Consider the following 19,107-nt stretch of genomic DNA (forward strand, 5'->3'; position numbering starts at 1 on the left):
ATTGTTTAATGACATTTTAGCTGTCTTTGATACTATCATAATAACAAAATTACCTAGTAACATACCTTATATCAATCTTCATATCTATTTTCACACAGCACAGGACTATAAATAATTCTTTTATTCCTGATTCATATGGACTATAAGACAGGTTTGTGTATATAATGTCTCCAGCTAACTTCTAGGCAATTATTTCATAAATAATGAATCTATCCTCTGTTCTGTTCTGATAGGATTGGGATGTCATATCTTAAACAGGTAAATAAAATATTTATATACAAAGTAGCAAAAAAAAAAAAAGGACCCTGCAAAGTAGATAATTTTTTAAATATTTACACAATAAAAACATCTTTGGGAACATAACTCTGTGTTTACAACTTCACATTCACCAGCGTATAGTATATCTATCTGACATAAATAGCATCATACTGGGTAATAAATGTACTAAATTAAATTGTTCACTGTTCTTCATCAGTCATATGGAGGACAGATATGCGTAATTAAATGGAAAAGGAAATAATGATGAACACAGAATAAACAAGTTTCACCAGAGTAAGGAAATAACAGTGACGTTTCCCAATCATGTGTGAATTTAAATACTCTGAGTATTATCAAATGTATGCAGTCTTGTAGTGACTTTTGCTGTTCATGAAATAACATCTCTCAAAAAAGATTCAGTGGTCACATTTTAGCCTGGAAAATTCATAAGTCAGAATTTTCAGTACAAATAAGTAATATTTATACCCTTGCAAGTTTAACTTCAGTTTTCCCAAATCAAATTGAAAGTCTGATCTCTGTTTTTCTAATAAATACAAATCAAATTTAGCCATTCTCCTATCCCTGCTCCACCACCTGAGACCCACAAGTTTTCATAGAGTTCTTTTCTGAAATTTTTCATTAAAACAAATCTATGTAATATGGCAACCACTCTAGTTTATTTCTATAAAATTATTTTGAGATTTACCCTGGTTTATTTTGCTTAGCAGAAGATATTTCAGTATTACAAGTTAGCCCATGGTAACAGCAAATTTTTCCTTCTAATTGTGTAGTGAAGTTGTTGAAAAGTGTAAAAATCTATTTAAATTCTCTGTGACAAATTCCTGGCAGATCACTGAACTTTTCAGTCTACCATGGAGGAGTATAGAAAAAATGCTCACCAGTTCAGATGACATAAGCTTCCCACAGTTCTTGAGAGTTGTGCAAGGCAGGGGTCTAGTGTTAATTCGGAGGTTGTTTGGCATATTGCGAAAGCATCATTTTTGATGAGTCAAATGTTCACGAGTAAATAGCAGCCTGTTCTAGGCTAGGCTACACAAACGTACTTCATTCAGGCAATGCCAAACTAATTCTGATGGAAAATCAAAATGGTATTTTTAGCCATCCATATATTTGACAAGTATTTATTGAACATTATTGTACCCCAGGTCTTGTTCTACTCGTTAAGAAAATATCAGTGAGTAAAATGGACCAAACTCCTCATCAAAGAACTTATCTCTGCTGAGAAGAAGCAGTTATAATATTTGGCCTACATTCCCATTCAGCACAATATGTACAGAGCCCCCAAAAGGTTTAATTTTATTTTATTTTAATTTGGAAGAAAAAAGAATTATTATGATATTATGGGTATATTTTATTCCAACAATGTAATTATAAAATGTGATTTTATGAAAACTTTTTGGCAAAAGTGGTCCATGGAAGTTATTGTATAGACCTTTGAAGAACACAACAAATGAATAACTGACATAGTATATTAAAAAATAAATTCTGTGGAGGAAAAACATGATGTATGAAAGAGAGTAGAGTAAGGTCATTTGCAATTTTAAATAGTGTTAGAGAAAGTATCACTGAGAAACTATTTGTTAAGATGAAAAGAGACTAGGTAAAGAGCTATGCAGACCTCTGGGTGCTGAACATACGAGGTATGCAAAGATAGTCAGAAGCAGAGCCTTGTGGTAGGAGTCTGCCTGCATGGACGTAGGGTCCTCAGAACACCACATGGTCCTAGATAGAAGCAAAAGGTGAGGTTTTAGGAGTGTCAGGGGTTAGACTGTGTTGTAAGTCCCTTCCATTTTATTCTGAGTGATAGAGGGAGTTGCTGATGGATTTGGGACAAGATCATTATTACAAGTTGAACTGTGAACCCCTAAAAGCTATGCTGATGTGGATACCTACTGACACAATTTGGAAATGTATTTGGAAAGACTTATTTGCAGGTGTGATTCAGTTAGAATGAGATCAGTAGGGTGTGTCCAGTTCAGTATGACCAAGAAAATACTATGCAAAGTCAGAGATACACAGACAAAATACAAAGTAGTGACAATCAGAGACCAGAATGGCACAGCTGCAAGCCAGGGGATACCAAGGGCTGACAGCTGCCACCAGAAACTCAGAACAGGCAAGGAAAGGATTCTATCCAGAGTCCTGGAAGGAACATAGCTTGGCTGGTGCTTTGATTGCCTGAGAAACAAATTTCAATTGTTGTATGCAGTCTTGTTTATTGTACTTGGTTACAGCAGCTGCAGCAAACTAGTACCAATGATTTTGTTTTAACAGGCTCTCTTTGACTATGTATTGAGAATATACTATAGCAAGGGCAAAGGCAGGGAATGGTTTGTAATCCCTCCTCAAGCCTCGTATTGAAAACAGTTTCTCAGAGAGCTGCAAACAGGAGTTTATCTGGAAATAGTCTCAGGAATGATGGGGTGGAGGTGTTGGGGAGTGCAGGGAAGGGTGGACTCAATCTTGGGCAGAGGATGTGAAACTGCAAAGCAGTTACAGATCCCCTGGGTGGGGCTGGGTGGGGGTGGCCTTCAGAGGTGCCTTGAAGAAGTAGCCTGCTCCAGGGAATCTGTGAAGAGGTCCACGGGGAAGGGATATAAGATCAAGATCACTCCCTTCAGCAGATGTAAGAAAACAACTTGAGGAATGCATCTGCCAGCAGCCTGCATTTCTCAGCTGCAAAAAGAAATACTTTAGCCCGGAGAAGGGGGAATGTTTCAGATGTGAATGACATTCTTGAAAGAGGATACTGTGCATTTACAGGAGAGAATGAAAAGGCAAAAGACAACATGTAAATCAAGTACATGGAGTTCTCTCTGCATGTGTGGTGTAGCTATGGTAGCCGTGTGTGTATATTTACATGTTCTACAAAGAACTTTCGTTTGTATAATACTGTACACTGTCAGTATACCTTAGTGGTGACAACAACCTTGCGATATAAGTCAGACATTTAAAATGCCAAATATAGAGGTTAAAAAAATACAAAGCCCAGAAATATCTAGTGACTTCACCAATAAAATACAGTTAGTAGTAGAAACAACTGAAAATATGATTTTTAAATTCATGTCTTGAGATTTATATTTATATCACTTGAGTTAAATACTACATTAGTAATGTGGCAGTGGTTAGGCTTCATATTTTTGCACATTCTTCTGTCCTTTGTTATTTCTGAATTACTGAGAAAGTAGGGGAAAAACATGCATATATGTTTATCAAACTCACATTAATTTCTTCCTGGACTCAAAGATGGACTACCCTTGTAAGGGTAGACCATCCCTTACAGGTAGATGAAGTACAGACTGAGTTCTTAGAAAGAAATTTGAGCAGAAGTCATAAAGATCATCCAGGTCCCTACAAAGAAGCAAAGCACATGAATTTTTCATCGGTTCCTTATGGGTATGCTGTGAAAGCCATGTGTTCTCCACTTGCCTCCATCTCTGAAGATTTGAGAACAAAAATACTCACATATCAACATTTCCCTTCAGTTTAAAATTCTGATTTGGCCTTATCTTAAACACTTGAAAATCAGAAACAATGCATATTCTTTAGTGTGTTGCATAGAAATTTGGAATATATTTCATGATTTCCCATGTGCATAGTTAAAAATAACCTACTGAAATTTAGCATTGAGTAATATATATCTTTTCTGGTTATCTAGTGAGATAAAAAGATTAACTTATTCAATTGTTAAATTATGAAGTGATAAACACATTTACATAATTCTGTTTTAAAACATGAGTGATTCCTTCTCACCACCTGGAATGCTGCTGGTTTACAGTGTTTGACATGCCCTGAGTCATTTGCTGACTTTGTGGGCAGGTACTATGATTTTACAAATACATAAAGAGAGAAAGGACAACCAAGAAAGAAATACACTATTACCAGAAGTGGAGAGACAGAAATGACTAGCTAGAGCTCCTTGACAACTAGTGCTAAGCTGTACTAGTTTCATCAAAGGAAAAATGTGCAGACTACAAGGGCTGTTTTCAAGGAACTAAGTATCAGCACATATATAGCACTTGAATTTCTAGAAAGAGAGTATCTAGAAAAAACAACCAAAAATGTCTCTCTGAATTTCATTTAGGCTTTTTTCTGTACATGTGTCCCATGCTTTTTTCTGCAGATTCGTACTATTTTCATTTCTGTTGACTGACTTGAAGCAAATAATAATATAATAATTCACGTCTCTAATCAAGAAGATATCGCCTCTGATTCAAGAATCAATATGGCAAGGAAAAGAAGGCAACACTCCAGATTGGTAGCTTCATGGTCTAACCAGAGAAACAATGTCTCTGTCAATCTCAAGTCCAGTTCTGAGAAGGCGAAATCAGCCTGATAATTGAGGAGCTCCCTCTTTCATTTCCTGAGCCAATGAAATAAAGCCAAACGGGGAGTCTATATTATAAAGAATTACTTTTGAAATCTCCACCAATGCAGACAGGATTAGAAAGGTAATGATCACTTAAATGTGTAGATTACTGAGTGTTCAGACTGAAGAAAGTGATACTTTCTGCTTCAATCTTAAGAAAGTAGGAAATATAGCCATGCTGTTAGTTTCTTGAGAGGATAAAGTACAGCAATATATGAGAAAAAGCTTCACCCACATAAAGTGATGGTCTTTGCTTTCAAAGAGTTATGTGCTAAAATTAAACCACATGGAAAGCTGTAATGCTTTATCTATTTTGAACAGAATATTGTCCTTTGGTTTTGTAATTGTCTCCTAATTCTAGTCCAGTTCTTTTAGTCTGGTGACTTTCTTCAATTGATTCCAAAACATTAAAAACAACAAATCAAGTGCACTTTAAAAGCTATTCTAGTGTATGCCACAACATAAAGTGACTTCAAAAGAGCTCAACTTGCTTTGAAAAATGACATTTTTCCCTATTAAAAAGACCAATTTTGATTTAATTGTTATCATTTAGATGTAGAAACTTATAGCATGATATATTTAAGGCAATGATGGAATGGTAGATATATTAATATTTATCAGAGTAACTTAATATGTATGTTAATAATTTAATGTTATACATTATATAATATTTATATTGAATTCTTTTGTTCACCAAACATTTATTGAGTATCTACCATGGGGTTGAGTACTGTATTTCAAACTACAGAATACTCATTATATTTTGACCAGTTTTAATTTTGTTATTTAAAAGAGAAAGGACGAGGCATATGATCGAAAGAGAATGTGGGGAATTAGAACATTATCTTGGTAATACCACTGTGGAAATGATGTGGCTGAAGTTCCCTCTACAAGGGATGCTACATGCCTCCCATGAGCTCGTGGTAAAAGAGTTTGAGGACAGAATCTGAAGGGGCATCTAATTTTCAAGCTATCACTGTGTCACAAATTGCACATTAGCAATGCATTTACACATCTATACATAAATGTCCTCTTGTGCATATCTGATTTGAGAGTTTAAATATCAAAGCAGAAATTTCTAATGAAAACTAGTAGTATTTGTTATCCAATTGTATCTTCCAAAGAGTATTGCGTTTAGTCTCATGCAGTCGCCCCTCCCCATGTTGCAGGCAACGTGGCCCTGAGTGGTGCTGCTACTAGACAGTATCATATCCCGTGTGGCTCACAAATTATAGAAACATGTTTCTCACGATCGAGGAGGCTGGAAACCCAGGATCAGAATGCCAGTACGGTTGTGTTCTACCAAGATGTCTTTGCCATGCTGCAGACTTTTATCCTCACAATGGAAAGCGAACAAGAGTTCTCTACAGTGCCTTGCATTAATGGCACTAGTCTCACTCATCAGGCTTCTATTTTCATAACCAAATTACCTCTCAAAGCCTTCACCGTCTTGTAGCATCACTTTGGAGGATAAAGTTGCAACATATGAATTTTAAGGGGACAAAAACATTTGGTCATTTCAAATACTCTTTGCTATACTCTCAGTGAGGTACTGAGATCCGTCTTTTAGTATAGCCTCAAAAACTTCAGGGATGTATTCTGATTGCCCAAGTTTGAGCTGGTTGTTCATGTTTAATCCAATCATCTTTGGTTAAAACATAGGGCCAAATACTATGTCCAAAGCTACTTTGTATGAGCATCTTTCTGTAATCAGGCATAGAAACCATTTTCAGGCAAGGGGAGTAATTATGGATCATGCACCTAGTATTGGTATCTACTGTAGTCTCAATAAAGGGAAACAGAAAAATCAGAGACCAGAAAAAGAATCAGAGGCCAGAATATTTCAATTTCATCCATTTCCTGGCCTTATTATTATCACTGGTTGATTCTAATATATTTATTAGTAAAGTACAATTACATTTGCCTTTATGAGAGGAACTTAAAAAAGGTGTGGAATTCAACATTTTCATACTTCTATAGACTAGACATTGTGATGTGATACTTTTAATGCAACATACTTGTGTGAGTGCTGAATAGTCCTACAAAAGCACTATTCTATCATTAGCAGTTATAGCAATGACTGTAAGCATTCTGTGTTGAACCCAATCTGGAGTTGTGAAAGGTTATTTAATAGGGTGTAAAGCAAGGTAGCTGGGAAAAATAAAGGGTCAGGGAGAAGCTCGCTACATTCACAACTCTCCAGAACAATATACCTGTATGTAAATATTTGAGAAATTACAAAACAGAGCTTTAAGTAGATTTTTCTGTTGGGTTTAGCTCTATAGATAAGGTTCCAGGTCACTTATAATGGAGAATACCCAGGTTCAGTTTTGGACTAGAAAAGAAAGATGAATTTTTTAAAGAAGTGAATAGAGATATTAAAAAGGAAGGGCAATATCACCTGGGTAAGATTTTATAATCTTTTAAAAATAGGCCTAAGGAACAGGGAAAGTCAGGGTGTACCTGTTAGGACTTTGTGGTTTCATAGAACAACTATGTTCTGACAGCCTGTGTAATCCATATTTGAGTCATTATTCCTGTAAACCTTGAAGCCCTTAGATTCTAGTCAAGCCATACATACTAGAAGTCTGAGTGCTATGCTTTTCTTTCTGCTTTGAAGATGTGACTTAACTCTGATTACCTTGATTTGTCAGCATATTTAGGCCCAATAGCATTCAAGATTGTAACTGTCTACTGACAATTGATTGGCTATTGAGAGGACTGTTCCTGGTGGCAAAAGCACAGTCATTTGAAATTTTGTGAGAGCTTACACTTGGCTAAAGTGGACAATCATTTTATGTGAAAGTGGCATTGACTTGTGTCTGCATTTGCTATTTGTTTGGTGAATGTAGGTGACAGTGAATACATGAAAAACCCAGCTGAGGGTAGTCATAATGGCAAGCCATAGGCTGAGGAAGAGCTAAATCATGAAAAGAACTCTGACTTTCAGTGGGATGCAGAGCTGCATGGAAAAGTGTCTGTATTTCCCATCTCAGGATGCAGCAAAAGCGTAAAGGTTTCTTTCTTACAGTTCTTGCAGGGTTCAGTCCATACTCAGCTAGCTCCAAGGCAGGGTGGCATGGCAGGGCCGCCATTTATGGCCATGGGGAACAGCAAGGCTAACAAATCTGCAAACATAATTTTGAGAGCAAGGACATTCCAGTCTTCCTCTTCTTTCTTTTTTTTCTTTGCTACTGCAAGGCAGGCAGGACTCCTAGAACTGAAACTGAAGGAAAATGCTATGGTTTTTGAGCTGTAAGACATTGGATTGGAGTATCTATTTTGGCTTGGGGTAATTTGGTGGACCATACTTGCCATAAATCAATTACCTCTGAGATTTACTCAGCTGGCTCCAAGGTAGGGTAGCATGGCAAGGCTACCATTCATGGCCACGAGGAGCAGCAAGGCACAAAACCACAAGAGAGAGGGAGACACCTTCTTCCAGCCACTACATCATAACCTGGCTCCACCCCCAGGTGGGTGTGGCACTCACACCACCAATCGCAGCACTGAACACGAAACACTCACAAATGCTAGGTTTGGTAGAGTTCGTAATTGCATGAGGCTTGGGGGCCACTGACATATACCATGACAGCTGCTAACTAAATAACTATTGACTCCAATCAGTTGAGTGCCTTTACTGAGTATGAGAAAATCAAATTCAAATAATGTTTTTCTAAGTATATATACTTGACACTTATATGAGCCCTCTACATTTACTATAACAATTAGAGCTGAGAGGTGTATCATTGTACAAAATCCTGTTCACACTTCTGCTTACTTTGGTATAGTACATACCATCTATGAGGCAGTGGAAACAGAGTGTGTACGTTCCTTCCAGAACAATTCTGTAGGTGAACATTGTTAGGCTATGGATATGGCTGGCTCCAATACTTCTGCCCGAGTTTAGCACTGGGTCACTGCTGCTACTGCAACTAATTTTAGGGCAAAACATGAAACATGGTGAATCTCTTAATTGTATATAGGCTTGTGTATTGGATTTCTATAGGCACAACATACTACCTCATAGTTTTTGGTAACTTGTATCTATTTGGTGTTCACTTTATTATGCTCTTTTTCAAACTTTCATTCTGTTGTGACTCTTACTGTACTTCCTGTTGATTTGAAAAGGATATTTTTGTCAGCAGATTTTAATAATTATTAAAATAGTTTAATTTTAAAATAGTTTCTACTCAATTGTTCAGATTTTTTTTTCCATTTGGGAGCTATTTTTCCACTTGGCAAATGGCTGGCAAATATTTCTTTTCAGTTTTAATGGCACTGAAGTCAACAGTGATATATTTTTCAAAAAGCACTCTAGTGTGCACAGTACTCTGTATAATAACATCAGTGCTTAAATGTCATATTGATGCTGTCTTGTCCCTGAGAAGGTGTTAAATATAATTGTGTAAAAATAGGCACAGGATTTATTTTGTGGACGGTTCACCTTAGAAAAACATTGGTGAGAGCCATGGATTTCCTGGCAATAGAATGGAATACTTTATAATCTAAATCAAATATAGAAGACTACACCCATCAGATGTAGGAAATGTTGGAAGCAGTAAGTTTGAGTTTTAAAAATGGCTACTTGGACATCTAACTGAATTGTTAAATAATCAGTTCAAGGCAGTAAAAGGATAAAGATATTTATCCTTTTACTGCCTTGAACTATTAGCTACTTTTACTATTTTTCCTTTTAAAATTAAAAAGGTAAAAGATAAAACATTTTTTCCTTCATTGTGGTCTTTGAAATTTTGCTTGTTTTTTAAACTCAGTTGACTTTGGTGAACACTTTCAACTATGTTTTTACTGACTATACTTTGTTTTCAGTTACTGTTTCATATTTAGATAAATATATTACTCCAGTTTTGAAAATCCATTCTTCTGCATTATTCTGTCCCTCTCAGTTATAAGGTGAATCTAAAAAGTGATCTATAGCTACTACTAATGATTTGTATTTGTGCTGCCACTACCACTAATAATACTCACTATCTTCATAGAACTTTTTGCACTGTACTTTTAAAATATTATTTTATTATTTTTGTAAATAAGCCCATTAAGCCCTTGAGAGATAGACTGAGTCTCCACATGCCTTATTCACCAATAATAACCTCTTGTCACAACTTGGTAGTATCTTCTTTCTAAAACTACTGGTTTAAATTACAGGTGATTTAGAATGTCAGTTTATATTTTCAAGTACCCACGGGAGTTCAGGGATGTCCGTTGTTAGATAAATCAAGCAACTACACTTGAACCTTTGAATATCTATTTGGTCAGAATTCAGAAATAGCAGTAAGTCTCCTTCTCCACTTTCATTTAAAAATAAAAAGACTTACTAGTAATCTTTCCTCAAAAAAGAATGAAAACTTGCAATTTACATTTAAGAAACATCTTAAAATCCAAGAAGGCACATGGAAAGTGACTAATTATTTAAAAAAAAATAAAATCAGAATGTGCTACTAGGGCTACTGGTCAAGTGCAATTATTATAGGAGTTCTTTAGATTTCCATCACTATGATAAATACACTTGATAAAATCAACTTGGAGGATAGGTTTATTGTGGCTCACAATTTCAGCCCATGGTTGGCTGGCTGCCTTATGCTTGGGCCTGTGGCAGGTGGAACATCATAGTGCAGAGCTCAGTGGTCAGGAAGCAAAGGCAAGAAAGTGACTCATTCCCAACATGTTCTTCAACATGTTCTGCACCATCACAGACCTAAATTCCTTCCATAGGTCCCAATTTTTAAATATTCTACCATTTCTCAAGGCCACTAGGGGCTGAGGACCAAGCCTTTGACACACAGGTCTTTGGAGGACATTTTGGAGCCAGGCTGCACAACAGGGGTGTAATATAACGGAAAGAGTGATTTGTTTTATTTTTACTTTGAGGTTGATGAAAAGGGTCTGGGAGAACAGGGTTTTAAAGAATAAAAAATTCATGCTGTTATAACCGGTTAATTCCACAAGATTTTATGTTTTCTGGTATGTGGGGGAGGGTGTTCTCTCCTGAAGAGTTCCTGGAGGGTCATGGATCATTCTGACTGAACACAACCAAATGCAATTTGGGGAACTGGAGTATGGGCATAACGAGCTTGTTGGAAGCATGCAATAAATCTCAGCAACCTGAGGATTTATTCATACAGAAAATAATAGCCATCTAAAAATCATGGAATTTTGTAGCAAAAAAAAAAAAAAAAAAAAAAGAAAGAAAGAAAGAAACAAAGAAACAAAGAGAGAAAAGATCTTAAAAATCATAAAATTAATTCTTTCATTTACAAAGTCCCAAATAGGCTCAGTAATTGATCAAGGATACTCAGTTAACTTGAGCAAACTCTCCATCTATCAGTAAGGAGGGGGTTGGACTAGGCAATTTTCCATATCCATTATGATAATGTTTAATTGATGACATGAAATAAAAATCATTGGGTACCCTTGTCCAATTATCAAAGGTAACTTTAAACTCCGAAATGAACTTTTTGGGTTGAGGTTACACTGACAAAACATTAAACGGATTAAAGGCAGGGAATGCTTTGGGACCAGGTGACTGTAAAAAGGAAAATATGGAATAATCTCACCTGAAAATACAATCCAAAACGACAACAGCAACAAAAATAACAGATACTAGGAGACTTCCGTGACTCACCTAAAGAGCAATGGGGGAAAGAGAAGAGTAGAGAGAAGGGGAAGAGAAAAGAAGGGGCGAGGAGGAGAGAGGATGGGGAGAGAGAGGGAGAGAGGGAGGAGGCAGGAGAGACAGACTCAGAAATAGGGAGGGAGGAAGAGGGGAGGGAGGGAGAGGGAGAGAGACAGACAGAGAGAGAGACAGAGAGATTGCGAGAAAAAGAGAAGAGGCTAGAGGGCAGCGAAAGGAGAGAGAAAGGGCGAGCGCACCAGCCTGGGAACCCAGCGCGAGCCCGCTACTCTTTGTCTGATAAACCCTGCTGGAGCAGCCTCGGTAGCGGCCCTCCAGTTTGCACCTCCAAGCGTCTGGCGAGCTGCTAGGTGGAGCCCGCACGCACTCCAGATCCGGGTTTTGCCGGCCACCCCTCCCCGGCTGAGCCCCTCTCCGGCTGCTCCGCGCCCGGCGCTCGCCCGCCCGCGGCTCATTCCGGCCTCGGCTCGGGCCCTGGCTGCTCGGCCCGACGCCCTCGCTGCGCCCGGACCTCGCGCTCCGGCTCCCGGAGAGGGGATGCAGAGCCCGCGGCCGCCCCTGCCGGGCGCCGCCACCCGCCCGCGCCCCCGCCGCCGCCGCCTGTGACGCGCCCCCTCCCGCCCTTTCTCTCGGCTCCGCGGCGGGGCGCGGGGTGCACGGCCGGCAGTGCGTGCGGCAGCTGCGCGTGTGTGCGCGCGTGTGTGCGTGTCTGCACCGCGCGGCCCCTCCAGCTCCGGAGGAGTCCGAGGAGAGGAGGCGCCGGAGAGCCAGCGACGCGGAGCCCGGGCCGCGCGATGGAGCCCCCGAGTGCCCGTGGCCGCCCGGCCCGGCCGGCCAGCTAAGCCGCCGGCTCCCGGGCTCGGGGCTCGCCGCCTCCGGCTCGCAGCCCTCGGCGGCCCCGCGCCCCGCCGCGCCCCCAGGCGGAGTTGGCGCGGCGCTCGGCCCAGCTCCCGGCTGCCGGCGCAGGTTGCGGGTGGAGAGAGAGCAGAGCCCGGAGCGGGGAAGCGGAGCCGGGGGAGGAGCGGGAGGAGCACGGGGAGGAGGCGCGGCGGAGGCGCCACCGGGCCCTCGCGGCTCCCCCTGCCTTCCATCCCTCCCGCTCCGCGGCGGAAAGAGGAGGACGAGGAAGAAGAAGAAGAAGAAAGGGAAGGGGGTGGGGTGGGGAACTGGATATAAAGATCGGCGGGGGATGGTGGAAGATTTTCGGGCTTGGCTGCGTCTTCCTTCGGGCGGCGGCGGTGGCGGCGAGGGCGCAGCAGCCCGGCTGTGACCGCCGCAGGTTGAGAGCCGCCGCCGGAGCCCCAGCCCGACTCCGAAGTTGTGCAACTGTGTGTGGACTGCGGGAGACGTTGGAGCCCTCCTTTCTGGGTGCACCGCCGCTGCCCCGCTGGGGTGTGGGAAGCGAGGAAACATAAAGGGAGACCAGCCTTGGGGGCTTTTTCCCTCGCCCCTTCCCCTTTCTACACGGCTGTGTGGCACAAGAAAGGGAAAGAGACTTTTTGTTGTTCTTTGCTGGACTGGGGTCTCCACCCTCCTGCCTCCTGCTCTGCACTTCATCCTCGGTCTCCGCCGCGGATGGCGGGGGACCCTCGTTACCCGTGCTCCATGGCTGGATTGTGGAAACGGCACCCGGCTGCAGGTTGCTGAGGAGCTGATGGGACGAGCTAGGGGACCGGCAGTAGCAAAAGGTAATTTGTTCTTTGCACTTTTCTTAATAGCGGTTGCCCTGGCCCGGGCACAGACGGTGGCATCCGCCAGGCAACAGCTAGAGGGGTTGGTTTTCGGGGTTCGCGCACACTCACCCTTCCGCTCACACACGCGTCTCACACTCGCCCTCGCGCGCGCGCGCACGCACACACACACACACACACACTCATCGGATCGCGATGCGGGGAAGGGAGGGAGCCTCCTGGCTGGTGGGCGCACAGGTTCGGTTTGACGCGGGTTCGAGGTTTCTCTAGCCTTTGGGCGATTTGGCGTCCGAGGGGTGATGAACGGAAGAGGAGATCTGGCGCCTTCGCAGGCGCACACACTGGGGCACAGGCACGGGTTCCATCCCGGGAGCTTCCCCTCCCCTCGCCTCCCGGTGTCATTCCCTACGAGGGGCTGCCTGCAGTCAAGGGGGCGCCTGTTCCCCGCTGGACCCGAGCTCTTCCAGTCGAGCGGGAGAAGCTGGAGAAGCGCCGGGGACGGGTGAGGAGAGGGGCTCTTGGATGGATGATGGAGGTGCGGGCTGGTGAGCCTGGCGCGCCTCCCGACGCCTGCCTGGAGCATCATAGATGTTTGCCCAGGTCGCGCCCCAGTCTTGGAGCAGCGCTGGCCCTTCGCACCTTGCCCGTTGTGTCCCCTTCACGGCAGTTGGGTTTAGACTTGCGCGCCCAGGCTTTGTTAGATGGTTGTGGCTGGAGGAAGCTGCCACTTTCGTAGGTGGCCCCGGGCTGAGCTGTGCCGGTAGTGGTCACTGGCAGCGGGTGGTGCGGAATGAATCGCCGGGTTGGGTGGCCAGAGCGCTAGAGGCTGCGGCCGGCGGGTTACAGGTAGGAGAGCAGGTACCTGGTCCTTCTCCTGGGAGATGGGAAGACTTTGGGCTGCAGCCCAGAGCCAGTGCCTCTGCAACCCACACACCGGTACCCGGTCGGCGCTTGCGGGCTGAACGCCCCCCCCCCCCCATCAGGTTGTGTATGTGTGCGTCTGTGTCTGTCTGTTCATAGGAGGGAGCGACCTCCTGTTCCCAGGTTAGTTGACTGTGGGGTCGGTATGGGGCAGCATGTGCGCGCCCCGGGGATGGCAGGTAGGTCTGTGCTGGGATGAGCCCATGCTTCCTGAGCTAAGCTTGCTCCTCGAAATCGCTTGGGATCCGCTTAACTGGAAAATCTGGTTTAAGGAGGCCGAGGCCGAGGGCCCGGGAAGGGTTGAGAGGAAGACCCCGGGCGCGTTCCCTCTCCTAGAGCGCGTTCCCTCTCCCCGGGAGAGACGCAGCTGGGCGACGTGCGTGCGACACACTCCGGTCTCTGGTGCAGCGCTCGACGCATCCCAGCCTAGACCTGCTAGAGTCAGTCGTCTCTCGCGCAGATCGAAGAAATTGAGTCAGCCCCTGGTCCAAGGAATGCTCTGGCCACTTGGCGCCTATAGAAACATGCACTGCCTTTATTTGTGCATAGAGATGGAGCACAGTGGGGGCGAGCTGGAGTCTCCCGAGGCAGCTGCAGGATGTCTCCTCCTTGGGTCTCCAAGTGATCCCTGCCTGCGGTAGTTGGAACATTGTAAACAACCGTGTGAGCATCCTTGCCACAGTCTCCTTCCCAGCGGAAACCACTGCTGTGTGTTGTGTTTACTTTCTTGGGTGGATTGCACACTGAGAAGTACAAGGCTTCTTGCACTTCTGTTTCACATGCTTCCAGCCAGTTGCTGGGGGAAAATGAGACTTATACACTCTGGCAGCAAGAAAAAAATTGCCTTCTGTGTTTTGCTCCGAAGTGAATAGGAGGTCTGCTAATTTTAGTGTCTTATGGGGTAGCAACACTAAAGAATGCCATCGTATAATCTGCAAAGAATCAGTTCTTTAGCAAATTTCTTTCTGGAGATTCTCCTATACTGTATTTCCCATGGGGTCAGAGAGCTTAGCTATATTTCTTAATCTATTTTTGAATTACTAATGGCACTAAGTGATCTAAAGTTCTGGCGCCCAATTTATCTATGCAAGGATTACAAATAGGATCGGTAGTTTTGTTATAGTATCACCAAAAGAGGATACTAAATAATTTATGTAGTAGTCGAGGGATATTTATGTCGAAATATCACTCAGCCTTGTTACATCAGTTTTTTTTTAAAGTAACCAAAGGTAAAAAAGGTGTTTAGATAGTTTTTTGTTAAATAGCTAACTTTTGTAAATATAAGTGCTTTTCAATTTCAGTAATTGAAAGATTAAATTCCTTAGTTCTAGATTAGTTCTTATGGCTTTGGTGTTGAAAATGGCTGTTTCATTTATTTATTTTTTCTAACTATGGCACTTTGAATAGGCACTTTGTCTTTGGGTACACTAATTACCTTTTTTAAAAAATAGAAACAGTATTGACCTCTTGAAAAAACTTAGGTTGCTAATGAAAAATATTGAATCTGTGATGCTTATTTTGATTGTTATATTTTATGAGGTATTGCAGGTGGCCATCACCCTAACAGAAAACTTGCAGAGTTATGATTTAACTCGTGAGAATCTAGCTTGACATATTTGTTTCATTTGAAGAGGCTGTTAGTCTTCACACTTGCAAATCTTTTTGAGCATTAAAGAATCCTTTCCCTCTCATTTTAGAAGAAGGAATTGAAATAATTCCCATTCCTAGCATTAGAAGGTTTGATCACGTCTATTCTTTGTTTCCTAGTAGCATGTGTTTCTTAGGAGTCATACATTCCACAGGTCCTGATGTCATTAGAACTGTGTCTGTCAGGGTATTGTGCTTTCTTTACCAAAGGTGAATGTGTCAGTGTTTGCTATTCCACAGCACTGTTTTTTCACTAAATATTTAATAAGCTACTCCTCTAGAGTGTGTATGACTGGACTGTCCCTACAGACTTGAATGATGTGATTAGAAGAAAGGATATGTGAACTATTTATTTATTTCGAGTAGACATGTTAGACTGTATCAAGCTTCCCTGACCAGAAGAGTGATAAGCCAGCATGTGATTTGTTTGATGGATAGACGCTTTTGATGTCTCAGTTTAGGCTGCCTGGTATGATTATCTTTCAGATGTGAGCCCTGCTCAAAGATATAAATGGAAGGTCTGTCAGAAATGGTTTTCTGAATATTATCCTTCTTAGATTTTGCAGATTTAAATATTTCTTTTCTCAGGGAATAATAGAGTATGGGACTTACTGGCCCCAGCTGTGGTGCCTGGTATTGTTTTTAGTAATTAGGAGAGGCATATATATGTAGACTTGATTTACCTTTGATTCCTTTTGTGCACTAGAGCAAAGGAAATCACAAATGGTTAAGAAAGATTGTAAAAATCACAAGATTTGAGGTTAATAGAATAATATAATGCAAAACTAAATTGTATTTTAGATTTGATTTGGACTGTTTTAAGATTGGATTGAAACTCTTTGAAAAGGCAAGACAGTTACTGTTAAAAGTGGGACATGTTGGCCCAGAAATCAGTCAGGAAAATGATTGCAGTTTTTGTATTTAGGATCAAACACTGATTTTGAGAAATGCTGTACTGCTTTAATTTAGCATGTTGCAAATGGAAAGTAGTTGGAATTATGGGAAGTTGATCCTTCCTTAAATTTTGCAAATGGCTACTTTGCCTTTGATTACTGAGATTTGTGTTATATTCAAAATATGGATTCACATAGAGGAGATCTCTAAAGACAGACTGTATCATAGCACATTATGTTTTCCTTAAAGGACATGTGTACATTTAGATTATTGTTGAAGTATCTTTTTTTTTTTAAATGCGAATGCATTTCTCTAAATAACACCCTATTTTATAATAAAATTATAAGGCAATTGTTAACTGTGAGTAAGGGCCTCCTTTTTTTTTTCTTTGTTATCTGTGTGTATGAGCATGCATGTGTGTGTGTGGGTTCATATGGATGCATGTGCACGGTTAGAGAGTTGTTGATTATTAAAGAAAAGAATCAAGAGTTTTTATTTACTGTGATTTTGATATTAATGTTTATTGACTTTTGAGAAGGTAGTGTGGATACCCCATACATTAACTAGTGTTTATGATTCCCAATGTGGACAGGTTTTCATCTCAAAACCTTTACTGTATTATCTTAATCTAAGTATCAATGAAATTCACTCTACTACTGCGTAAGTTACCTGGTATACACATATTTAGAGTAGTGAAATGTGCTCATTCATTCACAAATACAAAGTATAAAGAAGAAAATATAAATGACTCAAAAGTAATTGGAATGCCTCCATCCAAGGGTGGATGACAAGGTCGAGCTTTTTCTGAGTTTGACCAAATACAGCTATTTCTGTATTATAACAAATTCTTTACTTTTTGAAATCTTGTTTTTTTTTTTTTTTTTTTTTTGGAAGTACTGGGGATTGAATTTAGGGCCTCATTTATGCTAGTCTCAGCCACTGACATGCTCAGTCCTTAGACTCTGCAAATTTCAATGTATTGTGTCTGCTATATCTTATAGACACTTTAAACAAGAACTTAGTTTTACTGATAGTTTGTCTTCCTAAGAGTAATCATAGATGGAGACGAAGTTGAAATTTTGTCAGTTATTCAAGAAATTAAATGGATTAGTGATATTGGTAATCCTTTTTATTTTGAAGACTAACTTTGGGATGGAAAGACAAACTACCCCATTGACTGTTTTTGTCTGTTAAAACTTGTATGTCTCAGATTTTGTGGGACTGAGAGTTTCTTATAAAAGTGTTGTTAAGAGAATGTACAAAGAGGAAAGCATTTTCTTAATAATGCTTAGATATTATTTGCTTTCCACTCTCTTAACAAGTCCACAGTGGAGTTTTCCAGAAGGGAAAAGATGTGTATGACATCATTGCTCGGTCTTGTTTTAAATTTTTCCCAGCTTATTAATGCAAATACATTGATGGTTGCAGACAACATAATCAAGAATCACATTGGATGATTAATTTTAAGAGTGTAGAATAGTCCTGGCACCAAAATAATTGAGAACCCCTCAAATAAACTTCTAAGATCTACCTCTGTTTTTCACAAATGGCACCCATCTGACCATAGATGGAGCCATGTAGTGAACGAACACAAGTCAAAGCTGAAGCTTTGAACAGAAGTGGCTGGTTGGATATTTTATCTATTCATTATTTCACATGTTTATTACTCTGCTTCTTAAAATTCCAATGTAGAACACTTGCTGTCAGTTTTTTTTTTTTTGTTTTGTTTTGTTTCCCATGTAATGAAATGGGAAGTTTGAACCTGTATATCTCTAGCATGATCTCTTCAAAGGAGCCAAGGAGGAAATTTACAATGTAATCATTCTTTTATCTAGAAAGGAAGAATGGTGTAGAGGTTATGAAAAAGGGACTCCAATGGGTTTGCTTGAGTTTGAGAAGCTATTTAATTTGGGGATGATGCTTGATCTACTATGTCTCAATTTCTTGGTTCATTTTAATGGATATAACAATTGCACCAAATTTACAGATTGTTTTGCAAATTAAATTAAATGAATGTAACTGAATGACAACTTAATATTAATTTGTTGCTGCTATTATTGTTTACATCATCAACATTGATATTAGGTTTCTTGAGGGTCTTAGAGTTATCAATCCTTCCTGTGATTCAGGTAAACATAGTTATCTTTCTCCTAACTGTAGAGTATGCCTTATGCTGTTGCTAAATTAAGAATTTCTTGTAAAATATAATCTTGCTTTATTTTATTCTTTAAAACTCAGGCAGAATTATTGGCCTTTTTATAGGAAAACTTAATAAAACACCTTTGTTAGCTTGAAGTAAGTTTGAAGTTGGGTAGTGAGTATGAATGTCCAATTAAAGTTAGATTTCAAAGGCCCTAATTGAATATTTATGTGTCTTGGGGATTATTAGGGAGGAAATCAGTTTTCTGAAGTGATATCAGGAGGACTCACTACATGCCTAATCTGTTAATCACTATCTAAGCACCACAACCGGCCATTTTCAGTGAAAAGGATCCTCCGGGTAATTGTACACTGTAGTTCAGCCTGTTTGTGAGTGGGGCTATGCTAACGAGTGAAAGATGTTCCACACACAAATTAGCTTTACTGGATGCTAAAATTTCATTGGAGAACTTTGATACTTCTGAGTTAGATGCTTGGACAATTACGGAAAAACT

The 19,107-nt window shown here is 40.8% G+C and overlaps 1 protein-coding gene and 1 long non-coding RNA gene across 42 annotated transcripts in view; one reads left to right on the forward strand and one right to left on the reverse strand.

Annotated features, from left to right (window-relative positions):
- The window catches only part of LOC134474075 (uncharacterized), a 37,260-nt gene extending 33,080 nt beyond the window's left edge, over positions 1–4,180 (reverse strand). For both annotated transcript variants that reach the window (XR_010044669.1, XR_010044668.1), the window contains exons 1-2: positions 3,502–4,180; positions 1,158–1,348 (exon numbers count right to left, since the gene is read on the reverse strand). This is a non-coding gene — a long non-coding RNA (uncharacterized LOC134474075). The remainder of the gene's footprint in view (positions 1–1,157; positions 1,349–3,501) is intronic.
- An 8,624-nt stretch (positions 4,181–12,804) lies between these two features.
- The window catches only part of Adgrl3 (adhesion G protein-coupled receptor L3), a 798,686-nt gene continuing 792,383 nt past the window's right edge, over positions 12,805–19,107 (forward strand). For 38 of the 40 annotated variants that reach the window (XM_063240383.1, XM_063240357.1, XM_063240358.1 and 35 more), the window contains exon 1: positions 12,805–12,988. The gene's annotated coding sequence lies outside the window, so the exon portion shown is untranslated. Of the gene's footprint in view, positions 12,989–13,357; positions 13,494–19,107 lie in introns of those variants that run through there. The other 2 variants (XM_063240350.1, XM_063240349.1) reach the window with 2 other exon arrangements.

This window comes from Cavia porcellus, unplaced genomic scaffold (assembly GCF_034190915.1).
Source record: "Cavia porcellus strain 051 isolate PalLab524CR breed Dunkin Hartley unplaced genomic scaffold, mCavPor4.1 scaffold_30, whole genome shotgun sequence".
Taxonomy (NCBI): Eukaryota; Metazoa; Chordata; class Mammalia; order Rodentia; family Caviidae; genus Cavia; species Cavia porcellus.